Below are 22,114 nucleotides of genomic sequence, written 5' to 3' on the forward strand. Positions count from 1 at the left end.
CATCAGGATACAAGGTAATAATCTTGAATCCTGCTCATACAATTGTCAGATGAAAGACAGTGAACCCAGCAACATTCATAACTGAACCAGCAGGGAAGAATGATTATGTACATGATTGCACAATGTACACTAAAAACTATAATGAAATTCCTCAAGCTCGAGAAAAAACCCTCTGGGTTGCTTTTATTGATGGGTCTTCAAAAATTGACCAAACGACCATCAAAAGACATACTGCATCAGCAGTAGTAATGCTGAACCAAGAGGGTGCATTTGAAGTAGTGACAAGCGTGAGATTGCCTTTGCATTGCTCAGCACAGGCTGCAGAAATAGTGGTGCTTATCGCAGCGCTTCAGAGATTCGAAGATGAGGAAGTGATGATGTACTCTGACTCCGCCTATGTGATGTTAACCGTAGACGCAGGTCTGTCACGCTGGAAAAGGAGGTGCTTTCTGCACGCAGACGGCACGCCAGTGCAAAACGCGGCCCTGTTGGATAAACTTATTGAAGTACTAGCACTCCCATTGACTCTAGCAGTCGTAAAAAGGCACAGCACATTCTAAAAGGACAGATTTAATTTCTCACAGAAATAAATCCACAGATTTTGAACGCAAAAAGGCAGCATATTTCCCAACCATTTCTAATTTTGAAATAGAAAGTGTTAAACAAATGATAGGACGATGCATGTTGGTAAAGAAGGGCTTTAACATGCTGTCTATTATCCAGTTATTTGAGATACAAGGGCGAGCACCACAAGAAAAGAATGATTTATAGAAGAAACCGGGGTAGTCTTTATCCCCCACTGGGGCAATTTCGGAACAGGATAGCACTGAAAAGCCAGTTATGCCTCTAGCATTATTGAGGGTAGCACTGGAGCAACTCCACTACCCCACGCATGTGACTAGAGAGAGTCTAGCTGCTACAATAGCAGAAGATTGGTTCTCGCCAAATCTGTTGGAGCACGTGCCACAGTTTATTGTAAATTGTATTGTATGCCAAAAATTTACTGCACAGCAACTTTGCTAACAGTGAGAGGAGCAACTCCTACACCCAATGGCCCATTTCAGCACATACATATAGACTATGTAGATATGCTGCAGACCTGCAATGGTTACAGATATATGCTGGTCATGGTATGTCCTTTTTCTGGATGGACCGAGGCAGGTCCATGCACACACCCTGACGCAATGTGGGCTACCAAGTTCCTTGTGTGTGAAGTGTTCCCAAGATGGTGTGTGTGTGAGGTTTTGCAGTCTGACAGTGGACCATATGTTGTAAATGAGCTGTTCAAACAAATAGGTCTTTTATTAGGCGTTTAAACATACATTTTCCACTGTGTATCACCCACAGACGAATGGCATCTGTGAGAGATTGAAATTGATTATTGAAGGAAAGGATTGCAAAAAATAAAAATAACTTTGAAGAAGGGATGGCTACATTACCTACCCCTTGCCTTATATGCCCTAAGAAACCAGCCTGGCTCAGATCAACATCTAACTCCTCATGAGTTGGTGACTGGACACCACATGAGAACCCCCTTGCACCTCCAACTAGGTTAAAAACGGATGTCCATAGTGTAGCAAAGGCACTAGCTGACGAGATGCATAATTACCTACCAACAATGACTGCACGTATTTATTTCTTTTCTCAACAGGTGAAGAATCGAAGGGAGGGGTCAAAAAGAAGCAACAAAGATGATCAATCCATTGAAGCAGATGATTTGTTAAAACAACCAATTTTATACCCAGGGGACTAGGTGCTAATACGAACATTTGTGCACACTTGGAGTACTCCCTGCTTTGAAGGTCTGTACAAGGTGGAAGAAGTCACACCCACAGCAGCCAAGTTAAAAGGACGAAGAGCCTGGCTTCATTTGCACAACATCAAGCCAAATAAAGGTGAAAACCTGCCCCCTCCTGCAACTACTGACTGTGAAGCAAGAGAAGAAGTTCTGCATATGCAGACTCGTTCTATAGCCAAGAGTAAAGAAAAGTAAAATGAAGAACACTGCAGCACCTTAGACTAAAGGACAATATCTATTTGACAAGGAATAAACAGGCTTTCAGTTATCCTAGAACTTCTAGAGAGGACAAGGGGACAATGTGTTGAATCACTGAAGCTGAAAGAGGAAAAGCACACTTCATCTTTACCAATTGCAATAACATAACACACATTCTTGTATGCTTTTTTTAACTGCATATTACAGTCTTATCCAGCTCTGATAAGAAGATATGTCAACGTCATAACGTTTCTTGGAAATCCCAAGAAAAAAATATTATTTTTACAATAATTATAGCAATCCTCTTGCAGTTCTTAATATAAAGGTGTGATTCATAGAGACTTGCAGAGTTACATATTAAATGTCTGAGCAGAAATTAGGAGGTTTGAGAATATAAGAGGCTCATTGCCATCAAGAACTTCAATGTGTTTTCATGGAATAATAATTGTGGTGTAATTCTGCATTATGATTTGTGTTTTCCTCCTGATTATTATGACATTTAGACATTCTAAGAAACAATACAGCTATGGTGGGTGACAATGAAGCATGTACTATTGCCCCTGACGCAATCACAAACAGCATTTTTTATAATCTTACTAGGCATTTATTTTGATTTAAAAGGGATGTTGCGAAAGATCATGAAGATATAAATACATATCTTGATAATTCGTCTCATTTAAAGAATAACCTATGGTATCAGCACATGAAGAAGGTGGGAAGAAGAACATCATATAAAAGCTGCTATGTATGTTCCCTTATACCGTATGCTTTGGGAACCACTAAAATATTCATTGCAACAGACATTTTAGTGAAAAAGGCACATTTCCTGACACACCTTGCTCTTTGCCTAACTAGAGGACACTTCTAAGGCAGAACAACATGCATAGTGTGGGTGAATAAAGCGACATCTCAAATAGAAGACAATTATGTACAAGACATAAAGTCAAGGGAAAAGCCTGAAACAATGCATCAAATAATAAAATACAAACAGCCTGGAATAAATGGAGTAGGAATCAAGATGGAAGAAAATAAGATGTTATGATACAATGATAAGAGTGGGAAGGAAAATATGAGAATGCTGGTAAGAGGTCAGCTACAAATTAAAGGAACTATGCTTACTCCTGAAGGATGGGCCGATGGATTGGTTGTGTGCAGAGCAACAGCATTAGCTGGACAATAGGAAATAGTTGTGGCTGATGCAGAAAAGGAATGCAAAAACCAATGGCCTAAGATTGCAAGATTGTTGACATGGGTCAACGATGAGGGGGGACCATTGCAGATACTACCGTTGAAGAATGCATCTTTATGCTTCAAAAATAATGGCACAGTGAAAGTTGGAGAAAACTGCAATTGTGTCCGGGTTTTTGAAGTACCAGGCATGAAGGAAGGAACAGCAGTCCTGATGGACCATTACTGGGCGTGGGGATCTAGAGCATATATAAAGTGGCCACCAAAATGGGGAGGAGTTTGTTCATTGGTGCTGATAAGCATACCAGCCTTAGTAGTACCACAAAATGACCCGCAGATTACAGACTTTCCAAAAATGCACACGCACCGGAGGAAGAAAAAATTGTTTGATCGAAGTAGACAGTGGAGAGATGATTACTTCTCAGCAAAATCAATAGAAGCATATTCTGACATTACAGATGAGCATACCTTTTTCAGCAGAACAGCAGTGATATTCACAGCTATATTCCTGCCAGGAATTCAGACTGCAGTAAATGCTAATTGGTTACTGATAACCAAATGGGAGATGCTGCAAACGATCTATATGACAATAAAGGATTTAATGCAATCAGAGAAGAGTTGATTGCAATCAGACTCATGGGCCTCCAGAACAGGTATTTCCTGGACTTCATTACAGCAATGGAAGGAGGCATGTGTGCCAAGATCGGGCCTTCTAGCTGTACATTTATTCCTGCCCATGATGAAGAGATTGGGACTTAGACAAAAGCATTAATGATGTTGTCAACCTTGTACACGGAAATGGTGAATGGAAGTAGCAAAGACTGAGGAGGATGGCTGGTTTTCATCTCTGGTTTCATGTATTCCAACTTGGTTGGTAAATGCCTTCAAATTGCTTGGAGCAGTACTAGTGTTGGTATTGCTAGGATTTTGTCTCATTTTTTTTTTTTAAGTATTTTATTGGCATTTATATAAATATAACACAACCATCAAACGGTAACACAAAGTCAAATTAACTAATTAACTACCACAGTCTTCGTAGCTCAATATATTGTTCGTAATTGTGGCGGGGAGAGAGGGGCTGGTGTGCGGCACACCCAAGGCCACGGGGGCTGGGTCATCAGGTTGACCATTCTTGGGGGTAAGTCACAAGCAAGTCTCTAGTAGGGGTGAAAGCTCAGGGGGGTTTGTGGTCGGAGGCAAATTGGATGTCACACACCAGGGCCTTCCATGAGTCTAGGGTGTCGCTGGAGTCATCATCGTTTGAGCGGATTCCATCCTGCCAGGCCCTGGTCTCTGCCTCCGTCCACTTTTCCAGGTCCTTAAGCCAACGTCCGTGCCTTGGGCCCCTTGGGGATTTCCATGCCATTGCTATGGACCTTTTTGCGAGGATGCAGGCTAGGTCCATTAGTTTGACCAGGTGTTTGTATTTGCTAAGTCTGGGATGGGCTCCCAGTAGGCATTCCTTTGGGTTCCATTCATATCTCGTGAGTCCCGCTTCGGTGCAGGTACGTTCCACCATGGACCAGAAATTCGCTGTTTTGGTGCAGGTCCAAAACATATGGATCATGTCCGCTTCGTCATTTCCGCACCAGGGGCAGTTCGGCGGTGCATGTTTGTTGAAGGTAGCAACTCTTAGCGGGGTCATGCATGTCCTGTATAGCACGTTCAATTGAACTTGTTTAAATCTAATGTTCCTCGACACCTCTTTGGGGTATAGTAGTATTCGCTCCCATTCACTGTCAGTTAGCGTGGTCCCTAATTCGGATTCCCATTTTTGTCTCAGGGACACGCTTTTCGGGTTGGGTCTGTCATTTAGTTTGGTGTACAAGCGGGAGACCGGTTTCCAAACCGTCTGCTAAATCGTACATCTCCTGGAGGAGGGGGTCCGGTGGGGGTTCTTCTGGCCAAACAGGCCACTGTGCCTTTGCTGTCCGCTTGAGGCGGTGGTACCACAGGAACTGGGTGTTCGGGATGCCTTCATTGGCTTGTAGCGATTCGAGTTCTCTGAACGTGCCGTCTTCAAACAGATCTCCCCATGTATAGATTCCGGCTCTCTCCCATTTCCTAGCTGTCGCTAAGTCTGCCTGAGTTTTGCACACATCCGCCAGGATGGGAGTATTGGGATTGTAGGGGTGTTTCAGTTGTCGAAGGAAGACAATTCTGGCCCATACCTGCCTGCCCAGGGTAACAATCATGGGGACTCCAGAAGTTTGTTTCGTCGGGTTCTAAAGCATTTCTTTAGAGAACAGCTTGGGAGTCGGATGTCGCAGGAGCCCTACTTCTGCTGACAGGTCGTCAGAGAGCCATTTCGTTGTGTGGCTGAGCTGCGCGGCTAGGTAGTACCTTTGCAGATCGGGTAGTTGTATCCCACCTTCTTTGTACGGGAGCGTGAGTGTGGGCAGGGAGATCTTGTGTCTGGACGACCCCCATATGAAGTCCTTGATTAGGGAGTCTAGTTTTTTGAAGAAGGGAGGTCTGATGTAGAAGCATACATTCGTGAAGTGGTATAAGAAACGGGGGAGAACTATCATCTTGACTATTGCCGCTCACCCATCACTGCCAGTGGTAACTTCGACCAGAAGTTCATAGATTTGCGGAGGGCTCTTACTGCTTTTTCCGTGTTGTGTTCATGCGTGAGCGCTGGGGTATGATACACCTCGATTCCCAGGTATTTAAACTGCTCTGGTTGCCATTGTATCCCGACATCTGGGAGGTCGGGCTTATCCAGACCCCTGAGTCTGGCCAGTGGGAACGCACACGACTTTAGTCTGCTAAATGTTATTCCAGAGTATCGGGCATAGTTGTCGAGGATGTCCAGAACGACTTGTGCATTGAGCTGGGGGTTATTCAGGTACAGGAGGACGTCGTCCGCATACATGGATATTATGGCGTGATCACTGCCCAGTCCAATGCCCGCGTCAAAGTGTTGTGTCCTGAAATAGGCAGCCACTGGCTCCAGGCCCAGTATGTATAACATTGGGGATAGCGGGAATCCTTGCCGCGTGCCCCGCTGTATCGGCCAGGCTTCGGACAACGTCTTACCAGTCTTCACTCTCACTGTCGGTGTGTTATACAATACTTCGATCCACTTTACAAAGCTCTCGCCAAAGCCGAATTCTTTTAGCGCTTCGATCAGCCACTCCCAGTAGATGGAATCGAAGGCTTTTACGGCATCCAAGGAGAGTACTGCTAGGTCCTCGTCCCGATCATAGGTCTCTGCCATGATGTGTTGGAGCCTCCTCAAGTTCGCGGTGGTGTTGCGTCCTGGCACAAAACCATTCTGGTCCTCATGAATCAGGGTTCCTATCACCCTCGCCAGCCTCCTAGCCAGGATTGTGGTCAGGATCTTGCAGTCATAGTTTAGCATGGCGATTGGGCGGAATGATTCACAGTTGTTGGCGGGTTTGTTGGGTTTGAGTATAGGGATGATAATTGTCTCTTTCATGGAGTTGGGTAAGTTTCCGTTTTTGTATGCCTCCATACAGACCTTGTGGAGTGTCGGAGCAAGGGTCGCTTCGTACGCTTTGTAAAATTCAGGCGGGAGCCCATCGCTCCCGGGGGTTTTGCAGGTGGTCAGTGATTTAATCGCGTCCGTCACGTCCTCTGTAGTGATTTCCGCATCCAGTAACTCTCTTTGGGCCTCCGTTAGTCTTGGGAGCTCAATCTCGGCCAGTGTGGCCTTTATGTCGTCCACTGGTATTTTGGTGTCGTGGGCGTACAATCTGGAGTAGAAGGCCGCAAAAGCTGAGTTAATGTCTCGCTGCGTCCGGTGAGTTATCCCCCTTTCATCGGTTATTTCAGTTGGGAGGTGTCTTGGGAACTCGCGCTTACATAGCCAGGCCAACATTCTACCAGGCTTATCCGCTTCTTTGTGAGCTCTGGCTATGTAGGTCGTGTAGTCAAATTTGGACAGTCTGTTCCAGGCCAAAAGGCACTCCTCCCGGCATGATGTTGATTTCGGATTCCAGGTGGGTGATCTTGTTCTCCAGTTCCTCCAGTTCCAGTCTCAGGTGCTTACGGATACCACCGGCGCCTGATATGACTTCACCCCTTGTTACAACCTTCATGGCCTCCCATAGTGTACTCCAGCTTGACACTGAGCCTGTGTTAATGTCTAGGTATTCCTCAAGTTTGGTGCCAAGTTCCTCCCTAAATGCGTGGTCTGTGAGTGCTGAGGGTGGCATTCTCCATAGCGGGATAGGCGGTCTGGGTCCTCTAGGGGCCCATTGCATGATCAGCGGTGAGTGATCGGATATGGTTCTGCCTAGGTAGAGTGTGTCGTCCACTTGTTGAGCCAGCTCACGATCTATGAACAGATAGTCTATTCTCGTGTGGACCTTGTGCGGGGCAGAATAATAGGAGTAGCACCTCTCGGTGCGGTGTTGTTCCCTCCAGATGTCCACTAGGTCGAGCTGTTCTATTGCAGTGTTTAGCGCATTGGATGCAGGCCTATTTGAGAGACGGGGGGGGTCTGATCTGTCCACAGCACCGTTCCTGATGGAGTTGAAGTCGCCACCCCATATGAAAGCACTCTCTCTCCGAGGAATCATTTTGGCACTGAGCGTTGCGAGGTGTGAGGGTATTCCGTGTTGCGGAAAGTATGGGTTCACCAGGCAGATTGGCGTGGATTCAATGGTACCCCATAATATTAGGGATCTGCCCTCTTTATCGGCTTCATAGCCCAGTAGGTGGAAGGGCACAGTTGGGCTGACCCAAGTAAACACTCCTCTGGCGAATCTGGAGTATGGCGCCCCTTTCCCTATACCTCCCCATCTATCGGATAATTTGGCCGTGGTTTCTTCTGTGAGGTGGGTTTCTTGAAGCATCGCTACTGACACCTTTTTCCTACGCAGGTAGGAGTGGATCCGGTTCCTTCTCAGGTACGTGCCCATGCCCCTCACATTCCATGTCATCACCTTAAGTTGGAATGCCATTGGGCTTGTGTCTTGGTTCATCTTCCCTGTCGCCCCTGTCTTTACGGGGCGGCCCTTCTCCAGGTGGTGCGGGTTTCCCTCTGGGTTCTGGTGTTTTCTCTTCCGCCGCCCCCAAGGGCCTCCGGTCCCATGTTTCCGCTCCGCTGATATTCTGAGGACTGTGGTGTGAACAAAAACAATTAACAAAACTGTAACTGGTGCGCCCAGCAACGACAAGATCTTGTTGGTGCTCAGGCGCTCTCGTACCGTCAGGACCCATCCGGGTGTCGGGCACGAGGGAGGTCGGTCAGGCAACTGGCCTGTCCTGTACTGTTCGGGGGGGTGGGGCCCTGTGCCTGGCGTGGGCCGAGCGAGGGCCGCATCATCATTGCTAACTGTTGGGTGATTTTACCTTCTCTTAGGTCATTTGCCTTACGTCCGAGTTGGGTTTATGAGTCACGGCATCTTCGATGTCTCAGGCGCGGGGGGTTCTTCAATTTTCAGTGGGTTGAGGGTCTTTATCTGTAGCTAGATTGTTGTCTTCTAGCCACATGTTTGCGGCTGCCGGGGATTCCAAGAAGATCGCTCTGCCCTTGTGGATCACTTTCAGTCTGGAGGGGTATAGCAACATATACTTCAGGTTCAGTTGCCTGAGTCGGGCTTTAATCGGCACAAATGAGTTCCTCTCCCGTTGGACTTTCGGGTGTAATCGGGGTAGATCGTGATCTTCGAGCTCCCGCGTTCAATGGGGCCCTCCTCCCTGGAGTGCCGGAGGATGATCTCTCTATCCTGGAAGTTGAGAACGTTAGCAATTATAGGGCGAGGGTGTGAGCCCGGCGGGGGTCTCTTCTGTAGTGATCTGTGCGCCCTTTCAATCGAAAATCCTTGCGTCAGCTTTCCAGCGCCCACCTCCTGTTGTATCAGGGATTCTATATAGGCCGTCGGGTTCGGGCCCTCACTTCCCTCCGGTACCCCCAGTATTCTGATGTTGGCGCGTCTGGCTCGGCCCTCGGCCTCCTCAGCCCTGGCCTCGAGTGTGAGCACCTTCCGTTCTAAGTCCAGCACCTTAGCTTTCAGCTCCGCTGTATCTCCCGACGTCTCCTTTATGGTTGATTCGGCGGAGGTTACTCTTTCTGTCAGGTTGCGGGCGTCTTGGTGCATGAGTTGTAGCTCGGATTTGAACTCCCCGATTCTGGAATCTATAAATCCGCGCAGTGATGCAATTGCCTCCAGCACTTGAGCTTGATTTTCGGGAGAGTCTGCCGGTTTTGCTCGGGGAGGTTCGGGAGTGGAAGTGCATGGCTGCGGATGAGTTTTTACTTTAGCGGACACATACGTGTCCATGGTGCATGCCTTCGTCTTGTTCCTGGCCGCCATGGTGAGAGGTGCCAGTCGGTCGTGTGGAGGTGAATGACGGTGGGCGAGATTGGGGAGCTTGTGGTTCCGGAAGCAGGGTGGTCCGGTTTACGCAGAGTCAGTGATCAAGTTCTCGGAGGAATATACAGTGGCACATGTTCAATTGGTTTATGCCCTCGCCCAGCGCTCTCCTCACCTCCACCTTCTTCTGCTGTCGATGGCAGGGCTCCCCGCACCGGGGGGTCGGCGCAGCCTCTCTCGGTGCCGTAGTCCTGGGCACGCGCCCGGTCTCCCCGGTCGGGAGCTCCCAGTTGGCTCCCCGCAGCAGAGGTTCGGACCCGGGTGGAGGTGGAGGCTCTTCTCCCCCGATTCAGTCGCAGCAGCAGTTTATAAGTCGGTTTCGCTGCAAAGGCGGCTAGCGTTCTCCTGCGACATGAGCTTCGAAAGATGGCCGCCATCTTGGGTCCCGCCAAGGGGGGGGGACCTCCATCGGGAAGAATCCGTGGGTTTGGAGGTCCGAGTGCAGGGGAAGACCACAGTAACGTGTCTGGGGTCGGTTCCCCTTCCCTCGAAACTGGTTCTTTCCGTCTCAGGTGCAATTTTAGGCAGGCAAAAGGATCAGGATACGGCACCTCGGCCGGAGCACGGCGACTCAGCTTCCACTCGCCATGAGCTCCAGGCCACGCCCCTCGCTAGGATTTTGTCTCATAAGGATCATCTTGGGAAAATGCCAGAAGACAGCCAAGAAAGTTATTGGGATTAGGATCATGATTGATAAAGACGCTGGAACTGGTGAGCAGATGCAAAATTAGTTAAGTACCCATAAAAATATAAAGAAAAGTACCCATGCACCTCCAGGAAAAAAAAAGGTCTACTTCCCTAAGGATCATAAAAATATGTAGGATGATGGATATTTTGTCCACCATCAGGAGATTGCTACCACATGACGTAGGGTGTGGATGTACATATAAAGAACGCAGGTCACCTGAGGGGGGTGACAAAGATATGGGTCCCAAAGAAACAACAGCATGAAGAGATGATAAAGGAGAATGAATAAAAGAAAGTGCTCGAGGACTCGACCAGAGGGGGGAAGGTAGAGGAGAAGTTGGACGCATTATCTCGAACTCCCACCCCCTCACTGCTGTCATACTGGAAGAGTAGGAGAAGAGCTCTGTATGGGATCCCATGTGTTGTTCCTATACTGCATCAAGTGAATGAGAGATGATATGCACTCATACAGCCGTACCAAATGTACCCTAGAATTGAAAGTGTAGAAGGATGTCAGCATGCACCAGTCGACATCATGGATCGCTGAATGAAACCTGATGAGGGCAGAGTGATGTCATGAAGCAAATATACAAAGCCATACTGAAACAATATGAAAATACTGAAGAGAGACGATGTAACTGAAGTAACAAGATAAACATGTACGAAATGGTAAAGTAATCATGAATGTAAAAGAAGATAAAGTAACTTTCTGACCAATAAGTTTAAATATGCAGTAACACAAGGTAGAAAAGACATATAGAAGCTTGTTATAGAGGAATATATAACGTGGCTAGGACGGCCGTACTTGGAAAATGAACGCTGGCTCGTGCCAAGATTCAATTCAGCCACCTCAGAAATAGATCCGGGTTGAAAAGTCAGGAGACGCTGGAAGAACAGCTTTATGTGAAAAACAGAGAGGAGTCTTTGTTGGCTTGGGATCAAGGATGCTATTTTTAAGGAATTGCTGCAAAACACAAAGGGAGGCAGGCGGATAAGCCATGGGCGAGACATATTTCTCTTAGATAAAAAGAAAGCATCTGGAAGAGCCAAGTATTGGACAATTAAAAGAGTATAAAGCATATATAAGGTAGAGTGCGCAAGTCTCCAGAAGGCAAGAGAAGCAATGACACTCGGTATAATTAAATCAAATCGCAGTGAATAAGAGGTCGAAATGGACAAATTTGTGGTCTCTTCACATACGACTCAGAAGTAAAAAACAAGGGCTATTCATTACTCTTCAGATGAATATAGTGATGTGCTTACACTCCCTTGAATGTCCCCGAACAGCGAGCAGCCTACAAGGTCAACTACATACGGGAAACTTTGGCTCATCGCCGGACTGATGAGAGATGATTAACTAATTGGTATAGTGGGCAGTAATCTGACATGATTTAATCACCTGGGTTTCGTTTCGCTTATGTGCTGGCAGCCAAGCCGAAAGTCCAAGGTTTTGTTAGAATGACTACCAATCAGTGGGTCTATGGGGCAACCTGCTATACAATGTTGCATAGACCAATCCACTGCATTTTGGGCAACCTGGTATACAATGTTGCATAGACCAATCCACTTCCATTTTGTTCGCTATAATCAGTATTACACATATTCGGAGGTAGTTTGAGGCGTGCCTAACAGATAAGAGACAGCCAATGGTGTACTAACCCCTATGTATTCTGTAAGTAGATATGTTCCCCTAACCAATCCCTCCCGCTGATAAGTTTTATAGTTTGCCAGATTGGATGACGTCATTGATGACACATATGGGGTTATAAAACCTCTGTGTAATTAAGTTTGTGTGTGTGTGTGGGTGCAAGCATCAGTCCAATGTCTGCCAGTTGACCCTGCTTTATTAAATTGAGAATAAAGTAGTACTCTGCCATATTCTTTGAGTCTGTCCGGTTATTTGGTCTGCAATCTTTATTGGTAATTCCATATAGAACGAGAGACGCTTCAAGGTGCTAGTGCACAAAACACATACTTGATTGTGAATATAACGGATAATGTTGATGTATTTGAACTGCCGTATGTTACCATATTGAGTTATTATATGTATATGTGTGAGGGACAGAATCCTTATGTTAGAGTGTTTCCTTTAGTTTATTTTAGGGAGAGAGATCCTGGTCAAGGTAGGGATAGTGAGGCATCTGTCAAACCCCGTTTGAGTTTAATAAAATGGCATCTTTTGAAAAACCTTCACAAAGTTGTCTGCCTCACATTTCTGACCCCTCACAGTAGAGAGATCTAAGGAGCCAAAGGACACATTCTTTGCAGGGGAGTATACCAGGAAATCAGCTTTGAAAAGGTGGTGTGAAAAAGACATTTTGCCATCCTGTCAGTTTTGAAGTAGTTGTGAAAAATAGCCAATTTTGACATTCTTTAAAGTTGAAAAGACTTCTTTTGTTATCCTCCAAATAGTGTTGTGGCAAAAGACCTTTCTATTATTTCTGAGGAATCACTGTTTGGGGAAAGCCAATGTTTGTCATCCTTAAGTGAAGGTGAAAAGACGACTTTTTAGTCAGTGTTGTGGGAAAAGACATTTCTGCTATTTTCTTAGTAATCATTGTTTGGAAACGGACACGGTTTGCCATCCTTAAGAGAGTGCTTTATGAAAGAGACTTTCCAGCTAGTGTCAAAGCCCCAGACTTTAGAGAACATTTTGGTTATCCTACCTGAACTAATCCAGGGGAAGGCAACCTCTCCTGAATTGAAGGATTATTTGTTGAATTTTCATATTTGTTTTTCTGTACACTATTCATTAAGTAAAGTTCTGAACATTTACATTGCACCTTTTGATTGTTCATGTGTGAGGATCAGATATAGTTTGGACAAAAGGATTGTTTATATAATTTTGATGACAAGACTGACTGATCTTTAGCTTTAGTTTCCTAGTTAGGGAAACTCTCTTTAGGATCAGGATAAAAATGCCTTTATCCAACCCTTCTGAGTTAATAAAATGTCTGATATAGAAAACAGTACAACTTTGTGTCCGCTTCTAATTTCTTGCACTCCCTTCCTAGTTTCTGACCTTGGCTCTGATCGTAGGTTACTGCTTGGTCTCCGCACAAGTTTCTCGAATATGTGTTTTTGTGAATTCACCATGGATTCTGTGGCCTTGCTAATTTTGAGACCCACTGAGGCCTCTGTGTTAGGAAAATGGCCATGCTTTGGTTGTTTCTTTGCTATGTTGTGCCCTGCATCTGTTGCATGTTAATGGTTTTAGGGGCCACATATACATGTGTAAATTCTTCATGCCTACGAGCAAATATTCTTCATGTCTTTGTGCATATGTGCTTCATGTCTGTGCTCTTCATGTCTATATGTACTTATGTCTACTATGTGTACTTTGTGTCCAAGAAAGATTGATTGATTGTGTTCTCTTCTTGTGAATGAACCTAAGTAAACTGTAACCTTGCCATTTCCCAGATTTGGAATTGCGTGATAAAAAAAACAGATGATCAGATCAATCACACCTAGAGGACCTGACTTCCGGTTTGAAAGATGCAAGTGGTTTGCATACCTCCCATGAGGTTGATTTTGTCAAATCAGATATGCACTCTCACCCTAATGCAGCCTTCAGGACTGTCCTGAATAGGGTAGTAGAATATCTACTAAAGGCACTCCTAGACAACCTGTGCTGCTCTTACATACAGCACTAAAGAATCCGATTATGGAGGTATGGAAAAAACCAAACACCACTCCGGCTGTTTATCAGGAGCTGGTAAAGAAACACAGGCGGTTTTCTGCCGACCCGGATTTCTTCTATAGACATCCAACTCCAGAGAGTTTAGTGGTACAAGCGGTAACGCCCTCTTCAAAAGCTGTGGCTTATTTTACCATCCCTCTGGATAGGGACGATAAGCGTTATGACGCTCTCGTAAAAGAGTCTTCTCTATTGGTACCATTGCATTAAAAGCCATTAGTGCTTTTTGTGCGTTAGCAAAACACACCTTCTGTAACGCTCACCTGGCTCCCACGGAGGCGCTGACCTGGTCTGGATTGCTGTGACCTCTTCAAGCGTGATGCGCAGGATTCGAAACACCGACTGAACTGGACCCCCAAATCTGGCTTGTCTGGCCCGTAGAAAAATCTTTCTGTAGGTGGAGAAAGGGGATTAACTGACTGCAGAGTATTGTGATTGCTTCCCACCTCCCCTTTGCTCTTCTCTGACCACCTCCGAAATCCCCAATCAAGGCTCACTTTAATGTTTGAATGGATGAGCTCTCCATCCTGCTTCTGGTGCAGGGGCGCGTATTTGTCCAGTTACTTCACTGGTTTCGGAAGGCGAAATGCCGTAAGTATGCAGTTTAAAAAGTTCCAGAGTAGAGTCTTCTCTTTGTTTGCTTTTCTTAACCTGCGATCTGTCCTTATTTTCAGGTGCAGAGTGGAAGTGATGCTTCGAGGGATATTGCCGGAGATAAACTCAGGTGAGTTCGTGATAAAATGATCCCTTTAAATGTCTTTGAATCCCTCTAGTAATGTCTTTCTTTTTTCCCCTTAGGGGCCGGGGTGCGGTACCAGGCCAAGAAGTGGCGCCGACCCGAAATGAGGAGTGGTTCCGTCAAATATGGCCAGGTAAGTCTTGTGACGGAAAATCAGGCTTTCCTCATTTGTTCCTCCTGCTCACTTTTTGTCTCTTCTTCTCCCCTGCAGGTGCAGAGATGTGGCGGAATGCCCAGAAGGTCGCGGTGGATAGTGAAGAGCCCACGAGGCAGGTGAGTGATGCGCGGCGCTGCTACAAGTAGCGCTATGCTTTTAAAGAATGTCTATCTTCAGGATCGCTGGCGTGATGATTCCGGAGACAGGTAAGAAATTAGATTAAGTTCTTGGTTTTCACCTTTTCTCTTCCCTTCCTTCCTTTCAGGTATCCCAAGATCGAGGCGGGCGTGGCTGGAGGCAAGATGCAGGAGCAGGCACGGTGAGCGTTCAGCTGCTAGATGCAGAGCAACGCGAAGCACGTGTGGCAGTCCGGGCGTGGTTTAAATAGCCTTGGAAGAAGTTCCAGGTAAGTATTCTTCCACGGTCCCCACCCAAGTAAAATAGTTCCTTTGAGAAAATAGTCCCTCCTAAGCCTAATTTGGCTTGAGGCTTCATGCAGCATGGTCTGCGTCAGGTAAGTGCACCAAACACCCTCTTTTATGAGCCTGGCGCCTATGGCGCCAGGACTGATGTCCAACATGAGCCTGGCGCCAAAGGCGCCAGGACAAAGTCCAAAGAGCCCCTATTAGGGGCCGCTGGGCTTTTACCCGAGGGCATAATGCCTGCTCCCGGGGATGCTGGGCCTGTCCTGCTGCTCCGGGGGTAGGCATCATGACACCTTCACCTTATGAATTGTAGTTGCCCAAGCTGTGGAGAACATTCCTGAAGGTGAAATTTGAGAAGGATTTGAAAGCATCATTAATTATGATAAAGAAGCATCTGGCGATCTTTACATTCAGGCCTAGATGTGTCAGACTGCGTGGGCAGAGGCATGGGTGCTAGCGTAGTAATTGGGAGATTTGCATGGCTGCGCAAATCTGCATTCGCCCCTGATGTCCAAGCAAGGCTTCTACATATGTGCTTTGATGGGTCCAACCTATTTGGGCCTAAGGCGGATGATGGCCTGGAAATATTACAGGCTTCAAAGGCTACAGTGAAATCTTTGGGAGCAGCCATCTGTGTAGCCACAACATCCTCCATCCTCGCAGGCTTGGGGAGGGCAGTCCTTTCAATTTTACTCCTCCTATGGTCATAGAAGAAGAGGTCATGCTACACAAAAGAAAGGACAAACAAGGGTTTCACATGCCACTAGAGGGCATGGAGAAAAATCTGCTCCGGCAGAACCTCCACTTTGCCCTCAGCCACCGCCACAAAACCTCTCTGAGCACTTTTCTCACAAAACCAGAATGGCATCTTATTGCTTCAGATGCATGGGAACTACAGACCGTGGCCCAAGGGTGCTGCCTCCCATTTCTCCAAAGACCCCTAGATTGTCACCCGAGCAAGCAATCTCTTCAGGAACCAGATCTGCTCCTTCTACAGGAGATTCTTTCCTTGTTGGTTTGTTCTGTGGAGAAGGTACCTGTAGCGGAACAATACCAGGGTTGGTACCCCACCTACTTCCTGGTTCCCAAGAAAGACGGAGGACTGCGACCCATCCTGGACCTGAGGTGCTGGAACAAGTTCCTTATGAAAGACAAATGTAATATGGTCACTCTTTGCAGATCCTCCAGGACTGGATGGTGTTACTTGATCTTCAGGATAGTTACTTTCATGTGCTATACATCCGAAGCACAGGAAATACCTGAGGTTCACAATTGGCAGTTCTCACAATCAATTACGAGTACTGCCTTTTTGGCTCACCTCTGCCCTGAGGGTCTTCACCAAATTTATGGCGGTGTTCACAGTGAATCTAAGGAGGGGAGAGATTTGCATCTTTCCCTACCTAGATGATTAGCTGATCATAGCTTGTTTACCGAAACAGGCTCTGGAATAGCTCAACAGCAACTGCCACTCACTCCACAAACTAGGCTTCTCCCTCAACTTCAAGAAGTCCCAGGTGTGAAACCTTCTCAAAAGCTTCAATTCACTGGAGCGGTCCTGGACTCTTACTCAGGGAAGGCTTCACCTCTCTAGTTGAGGGCTCAACATATCTTGCAGATTGTAACAAGATTTCTTCAGCGTGGGGCCTGGCAGGGATTCACATGCTCATGAATATTCCCCGTCGTCAGGCTGGGAATCCTCTGTAACACGAAAAGCAGTTTTGCTTTAGCCTGAAAACTGCATTTCTCCTCTAAACCAATCACTGTCCTTTGGGTCATACTGTCCCCATCCAATGACAGCCGTCTCCCTAACCTCCACCCCGGGTGGCCATCTTTAGAATTTTACTGCACGTTTCAGTGTTGGGAGTCCTCTCATCTGCTCTTTGAGTAATTTTCACATTTTGTGAGTTTTTTCGATCGACATTGATCAGTTTTCTTCGATTATTGCCATCGTCGACTGATCGACTAGCGGCAGCGGGAACCCATTGCCGGCGAAGATCTTCCGTCATCAACAGATCTTCTCTTCAACATTTTGGAAGCCCAAGGCTTGGCCCTACTTCGCAGCTCGATGTCTGAAGAGAAGAGTAGTCTCTTCAAGATCTGGGCTAAATGTGGACTCAGGAATGTCTTTGAGGATCGGCACGTCAAGTGCCTATATTGCCTGCATCTGGACCACAATTTATTTATTTATTGTGCATTTGTAAGGTGCTTATACAAGTAAATTGTGTTTCAACGCACCCACAGGGCAACGGGGATGGACATGGGAATGAGAACAAATACTAAAATGAAATATAGAGGTAGATCTACTAAGCCTTCTGAGCATTCAGAAAGCGTAAGTGCGAATGGGATGAGGAAGTGGGGGTTGGGGAGGGTAAGTATAAGGTGTATCAAGAGCGAAGTGCTAGGGAGTGAGCAGCTGTAAGTGCATCGGTGGAGTGATCAGCTGGTAATAAATAAGTGCAGGCCTGTGGTGGCACAGGCCAGTGTGTACCAAGGCAAAGTGCTGCGAGGGGTGGAGGCTGTAGGCGATTGGTTGTAGGAGGCCATGACTCGGGAGGACACACAAGGGCCCTGGTCACCAATATCAGAAACTTAGCAGGGGAGAGAGGAAGGGAAGGAGGAGGTGAAAAGTCTTGAGGAGCTTTCAGAATTTGAGGAGATCCGGCTTGAGACGAAGAGGCAGAGGGAGGCTGTTGAGGAAAGAGATTGGCCTCCAGCTCACAGTTTAGGGAAGCGCTTAACACACAGAGTTGGTGCCGGAGGAACGTAAAGATCTGGGGGGAGAGTATTTAGTGAGAGCAAGTTGTATGTAGATAGTGTGGTCCCCGGGCTCCAGACAGCCTTGTCGATGATGCATAGGCATGAGGACGGATGCAAGATTTGCCAAAGATTCCTGTCAAAGACGAACTGGGACTGATACCAAAGGTTGGTGGCGTGGCTCAAAAAGGGGAAGGCCTCTGACTCAGCCCCTGGATGCAGTCATGCCTCCTCCAGGACCAGCCGGTCCCACAAGCATGCTCCCTCTGACAAGAAGTGTTTGAGGTCCTTAGAGGATGCCCCTTCCCAGGGAATGCAAGAGAAGGTCACATCGAGCTGATGATCCTGTTATGGTCACCGCAGCTGCAAGACCTTGTTCGGGTAGGACCTGACCCCCGTCTCCATCGCCATCCACAGTGTGCCTGCCAGTGGGAGGGGGTGCCCTCTGCAAGGAAGTCCTTAAACCCTTTGAAACACAGATCTTTGTCCAGGGACAAGTCTACAATGGGGATGTTTTCAGTTGGGCCATCAAAAGCCTCATCAACCAACGGCGCAGCGCCGTTGCAGATTTCATCATCCAGGACACTATCTTCGTCGACGACTACGATCTCGTTGATGATCACGACTGTTAGCGACCCTGCCTGCTCCCTATTCGTTGACGACCCCATCAATGACCATCACTACTTTGTGGAAGGGAGTGGCTGCCGCTACCGTAGTCTCTACAGTCCAGAGGACTGCTAGCTAGAGAGTGACTATTCCTCCATGGCTTCCAGCTGCTGTGGCGACTCCTCCGTGGCCTGTCAGGGTGCAAGCACCCATTGTAGCTTCATTTCTGAGGGATTCGGGCAGGATGTAGGAACTGCTGCTGCCCATTGACTTTCTTCCCAAGCCTGTCAGGATGTCTCAGATGATGCCTGTGGTGTCTCGTAGGAGGTCCCCGCATATCTACACAAGTTCTGATGATGACCATCTACCTGAAGACTACTATTTGGATTATGACGGGGGTCTTGGTCCTCTGTCCCTGGAAGGTTCTCCGCAGAGGGAGCCTTTTCTACTGGTTGAACCACCGGAGGAGCTTCAGCCTGGAGCCATTGCCAGCAGCTCCAGTCATACCTGTTAGCAGGTTCATGTCGCTTTAAGACAGAGACAGGCCCACGGGAACAGGGTCACGTGGGCCATGACGTGGGAGGAGGGAGGAGGCTGAAAGGGAGAGTTAGTTAAGTTCCTGTTATGCACAAATAAAGATGCACGTATATCCTTCTCCCTGTTGTGCCTCCTTATTTCGATAGGCCGCAAGTCCGTAACAACTGGCCACACGGCTAACTCCACATGCATACCAGGGCCCTCCTCAGACACACGAGCGATCCTGCTGTGCCTTCTTTTGTGGCTGCTTATGGGCCGCTGTGTTCACAGCCGTCATCTGACGCTGGTCCAAAGATCCTGCAACACGGCGAACCCGATCCCGGGCCCCCGCCCTCCTCCTGCTGACGGCACGTGCTGTCCTATCCGGGCAGCACAGTGGAAGAAGAGCGCAGTCTCAACGTGCTGGTTTACCAGCAACCCGCCAGCTGCCACTAGGGGTGCAGCACTGCTTTGCACAGCCCATAAAGGAGCACCTGTTCACTGGTGTAGCCAGGATCACCAATCAAGTGGTGCAGTCACCTGTTTCACAGCAAGACCCACATAATAAGTAGTACAGTTGCTGTTTTCCACAGCCCATAGAGGAGCACCTGTTCAGTGGAGTAGCCAAGATCACTAAACAAGTGGTACAGATGCCTGCTCCACAGCAAAACTCTCATAACAAGTGGTGCAGCCACTTGATCTACTAAGTGATACCATGAGCTCACCACCTGGTCCTGCCGTACATCCCCAGCCCGTACAAGACCCTCCCATGTGATCCACAGCCACTGCATTGATCATGCTGCTGCCATTTTCCATGACCCCGCAAGTAGACAAAGGCTCACGGTGGATGGAATGGTTGGAGGACTTCAATAACTTAATTGCAGCGGCGGGTGAAGAAAACTCTCCGAAATTACGCAGTATGTTCCTCAATATAGCTGGAAACGAGATCAAGACTCTTATTAAGACCATCCCCAAGGCAGAGCAGCCGATTTTGCGGCACTGGTCACAGCCCTCAACAAAAGACTTGTAATCGAGCCCAACAGAGAATACGAGAGGTACATGTTCAACCAATGCACCCAGAGAGTTGAAGAGACAGTAGACAAATTCATCACTCGTCTGAGGGTTAAAGGGGCACATTGCCAGTTTCACACCTTTTCAATGGATGAAGCCATTCGCCGAAGGGTGATTGAAGGGTGTATTTCAGAGACTATTTCACAGACTCTCAAGAAACAACTGCTCAAGAAACCACTCTCCATTGATGAGGTCAGCGAAATGGCCAGGATCTTCAAGAGAGTGGACATACAAGCAACCCAGATGTCAGGAAACACCACGTCCAAGCAGGATAAGAGGGAACTTATTGCAGCGGTCCAACCAAGCAACCCAAGATCCAGAGATAGGAATACGGGAGGGGGATACCAGACAACCCCCAGAATACAAAGGCAGTGTTACCGCTGCGGGATGGCGTTCCCTCACACCCAGAAGTGTGTAAACAGTGGCAGAGAAGGCCACTTCCTATCTGTCTGTAGGGAGGGACGGCCCTTCCCCACACCGCGAATGCCACCGCCACCACAGTACGAGACATACAAACTGGCCATGCAGAACCATGCATACCAGATATGTCCATACCAGCAAGGGCCGAGACAGTACATGAGGGTGGTGGAGGACCACTATCCTGATGATGTAAACTTTATCATGGTAGAGTGAGAGGCAAGAGAGGCACCCCGAATCCCAGTGGAGATATGAGGCAGACAATTCTGTTTCCTGGTCGACTCAGGAGCCACCGTAAACATCACGGGGGAGAAAGAGTTTCATCAAATCCCCGACAAGCCAACGCTGGCTCAAACAGTGTCCAAGATCTTCCAATGGGGAGCCGACCTCCCCCTACACTCCATCGGATACTTCAGGTGCTGGCACATCCATAGATAACTTTCCACCACCACAATCATTCACGTGATCTGAGGCCTGACCAAAGGAAGATGTTTACTTAGTTACCGCACGGCGTCTTGCCTGGGGCTCATTGGCATTCACGTTCAGGACGGTGACACAATCCGCTCGACTGCGCCCACCAGTGACTCAAAGGACCAAGTCTGCACCATTTGGAATGCTCACCCCCCCCCCCCCTGGATGCCCCTTCACAAAACACATAATTCAGCAAGAATTCCCGCTTCTGTGTAAAGGACTAGGCAAGATGAAAGGTCCCCCCTTCAAACTACACATAGACACATCGATCAGACCTGTCCCCCAACACCCGAGGAGAGTTGGTTTCCACCTACAGGCTGCTGTGTCGAACAGGCTCAATCAGCTATTGGAGAATGCCATCATTGAACCGGCCACGGGTCCGACCTCGTGGGTCTCTCCACTGGTGATTGTGCCAAAGGAAGGAGGATGCCTGAGAGACTGCGTGGACATAAGGATGGCCAAAACCGCCATCCAGAGAGAACGACATCCAGGACCACGCATAGAGGACATGATTGTCCAGTTAAACAAGGCTGTTCTTTTCTTCAGGCTTGACCTCAAGCAGGGGTATCATCAGTTGGAGCTTCATCTGGAATCGATGGTCATCGCCACTTTTGCAATCCACAATGGCCTCTTCCGCTACAAACGCTTAAACTGTCATCTCCTCGGCGGACAAGATCTTACAAGAGGCCATCAGACCGAACATCAGGCCAGAGAGGGTGGGGGGCAGCACTAAACTACAGTTACGATATCCTTGTGTTCAGAAAGTCACGTGAGGAGCATGACGCCGCCCTGCGGGCAACCTGTGCCGCTGTCCAAGGAGCAGGGCTGACCCTCAATATCGATAAGTGCCGATTCAGCAAAACCAGGCTGCAGTTCTTTGGACATATCTTCTCGGCTGATGGCATGACGCCCGACCCCGACAAGGTCGCCACCATCTTCAATCTTCAAGAGCCAGGCCAGGTAGCCAATGTGAGGTCATTTCTAGGAATGGCAGGCTACTGTGCCAGGTATATCCCACACTACGCCACCCTCACTGAACT

The sequence above is a fragment of the Ambystoma mexicanum genome, chromosome 4p (genome assembly GCF_040938575.1).
Source record: "Ambystoma mexicanum isolate Mex_15411 chromosome 4p, UKY_AmexF1_1, whole genome shotgun sequence".
In the NCBI taxonomy this organism is placed as follows: Eukaryota; Metazoa; Chordata; class Amphibia; order Caudata; family Ambystomatidae; genus Ambystoma; species Ambystoma mexicanum.